This window comes from Ziziphus jujuba, chromosome 3 (genome assembly GCF_031755915.1).
Source record: "Ziziphus jujuba cultivar Dongzao chromosome 3, ASM3175591v1".
Taxonomy (NCBI): Eukaryota; Viridiplantae; Streptophyta; class Magnoliopsida; order Rosales; family Rhamnaceae; genus Ziziphus; species Ziziphus jujuba.
This window is the reverse complement of record NC_083381.1, coordinates 8,563,612-8,566,823: the sequence shown is the minus strand read 5'-3', so window position 1 is coordinate 8,566,823 and position 3,212 is coordinate 8,563,612.

The window sequence follows — 3,212 nt, the reverse complement described above, 5'->3', positions numbered from 1 at the left end:
CCTGAATGTAACACCCCGTCCCAAATTCGCACCGGAATCCGTGCACGTTGACCGTTGACCGAAGGGAGTCAAAAGTTGACTTTTTGACTCGGTGGGAATTTCGAGTTGACCAGGGTACCGTGGCGAAGTGCACGATGTCACGAGTTCGTAGACTGGTAGCACGTCGAAAACGGAGCTACGGTTTGAAAGTTATGGACAAAACAAGTTGCAGTCTAAACAGTCCAAGGGGTACCGAAGTTGACTTTTTGTTTATGGGGAATTGAGCTTTGACTCGCGCGTGGTTGTGAAGTGCTCGTCGATACGAGTTCACAGACTAGTGGCACGCTCAAAACGGACATCCGGTTAAAAAGTTATGGACGTTTGAAGTTTACCGGATACCGTAATATTTTAATGTTTTTGGGTCGGTGAACAGTGAACACCACGTGTCAGCTTCTGATTGGTCCACGTGGCATGAACAGTGTCACACAGGGGTTTTTATTTGTTAAAATTCTCGGGGAAGAGAGAGAAAGAGAGAGAAGGAGAGAGAGAGTCCGCCGGCCGCAGGAATTTTTCAACTTTTCCAGCCGATCTACAGTACACGCGCTGGCCAAAAAGTTTCGCCTCCTCATTTCCGGCAAAACCTCCAAGTTTCACGGCGAACGGCCGCCGGACGCGCCCGGATCGAACCTCCGAAGATCGGCGACGAGTTTTTCCCCTCCACCGCCGGCCACAGCAAATCGACCCATTTCCAGCCACACGCGCCGTACACCCTTGATCCTCTCCTCAAGTCCGGCCGACCCACCAAAAATCACGGCCATTGGACCACCGACGCGCCGGGATCGGAGCGTTTTCCGGCGAGGGGCCGGATATCTTCAATCGGTGATTTCTCCGCCATCCGACCTCCGTTTTGCTCACCGCCGGTCCCGTTGGGTTGCTCTCCTCACGATCTACAAGTCTGCAAAATTTCACGACCAACGGCCACCGCACGCGCCGCCGCCGGCGACGGTTGCCGGTGACCGCGGCGGCTCGCCAGAAAGTACTGTTCCGGCAAGTACCCAGTTTTCCAGCCAGCTCCAGTCCGTTGTGTTCGATCTCCTGAATCCGAATCCGGCTTCTGTTTCCACCAATTCGTGACGGTTTGGGAGAATTGCGGAACCGAAACCCGAAAAGCTTTCCGGCGAGATTCCGACCCCGTCGGGTCCGATCACCGGAAAGTAAGACCGAATCCGTGATCCTCATCACTCGAGCTTCGATTTGGTATATAACTCGTAACCTTTAGATATCGCTTGGTGTTCGCTCCCCGGGTATCCATTTGGGAATTACCCGAATAAAATATTAATATTTTTGGTTGGTGCACTGTGGTTGTTTAGGTGCACGTACGAGTGGCGGAGTTGATCCCGAGGAGGATCTTAGTTGATTTGCGTGCTCCAGGTGAGTGACCCACCTTCAAAAATTATTTTGGGCAATTAACTATATTTAATTGGTATTTAAATTGGTATTTAAATTATGCTTATGTGGTGTGATTTAATTATGGTTTTATTGTGGTTTAATTAATTTATTATGCATGAGCAAGGTGTATTTTGGTAGTATTTGTACGTGGTTTTAAATTTGATTTTTCCGGGCATAGTTGGGTTAAATATTTTACAAAAATATTGGTTTAAATTTTATAAATTATGCCCGCGGTATTTTTATGGTTGCATTTCGTATTTCGAGAAAATTGTGGTTTGTTGGTTATCAATGTTTCGTACCGGATTATTAAATAAAAATATGTGAGATGGTGTTTTGTGAAAATTTGGTATACTTCCCACGGTGGTTTTGGAAAAACGGTACGGTTGGTTACTTATGTTTATTTTTAGACGCACTCATACAGTATTGGTGTTCTGGTGTATGGTGTATGGACACGTGGTAGCACGCGGTTATTATATGGTTTAGCGTGCGGTTATTACTTCACCCGTGAGTTGCCATTGGACCGTGGGCAGGCAAGGTTATTGTTGCGCATAGCCGCCCCTCTCCTTGGTCGGGTGATGGTTTTTTAGCAGCAGTACTGTCGGGACGCCGAAGTGACCGTTGCAGGTTTCTCTCTTTAACCCCTCGCCAGTCAGTGCTCAGGACGCTGGGTATCGGAGGGCATCACCGGTATATTGTGTGGTGCGTCGGTGTAAATTGCAAATAATGGTTTAAACCCCAAAGGTGTTCAAAGTGATTTACTATAATTTATTATATTTTTATTATATTTGGGGTATGTATTTATTTATTTAATTGTTGTTTATCAAATGGTTTAATCCCTTGGTTTTCGGGAGGTATGCACACTGGGTTTTGCGAAAATGTTATAAAAAGGGAACATTTCAAACAGAGCGATTGGTGAGAGTTTTGAGGGAAATTATTATTTTCCAACAGTTATTATTATTTATTTATTAATTGTTGGTATTTGTTCTATTCCTTAATTGTTATTACTATTATTTTTATTATCACAAAAGGTGTTCAGTAGTTCGGGTTACTCACGGAGATGATTAGCATCTCACACTCTTAAATCCCGTTCCCTTAGGTGCAAGTGGTGGTAGACGTTCTTCCGGAGCGAACCAAGTTTTCCCCTGCTGTTGTGTTTCGAGCCGTACTTCTGTACTCTTTCATTTCGGTGTATTATTTCTTTTCAGCCCTGTTGTATTTCTATTGTTTAGCACTTCCTAAAGCTCTGTATACTATTGGGATACTTCTGTTTTTATTTATGCACTGGACTGTTGTTGCTTTTGAGAAGTGCTGAAATTTGTGGAAAGTTTGTAGTTTGTGGGAGGAATAAGGGGATGTTTTTTTTGAAGTGTGTTTTCAGTGCAGGTGGTTTGTGGTAAGTAAATCCCTTAGGGGAGGCTCTGTCGGATTTTCCGTTGGAAGGTCCGGTAGGGTTTCCCTGGGATCAGGGCTGTCTAGGGTTTCGGGGAAGGAATTCTGGACGGGTCCTGACACTGAACGCCTGCAATCCTTCCTTGTTTCTTGTTGTGTGTAATTTAACTTTCACTCTGTCACTATGTTCAATATTTCTTGCTTTCTATTATACCTTTTACTTAAAATCCTCACTTTCTTGTTCTACTCCTAAGAATTTATAATGTGTCTTTCTTTTTTATTTGTTTTTTTTTTCTTTGATCGATTTGAATACAGGAAAGCATCCAAGGGACCCGATATTCTCTCTATCAACATCATCATCTTCATCATCACCAGCTGTTATTGAATCACCTCCA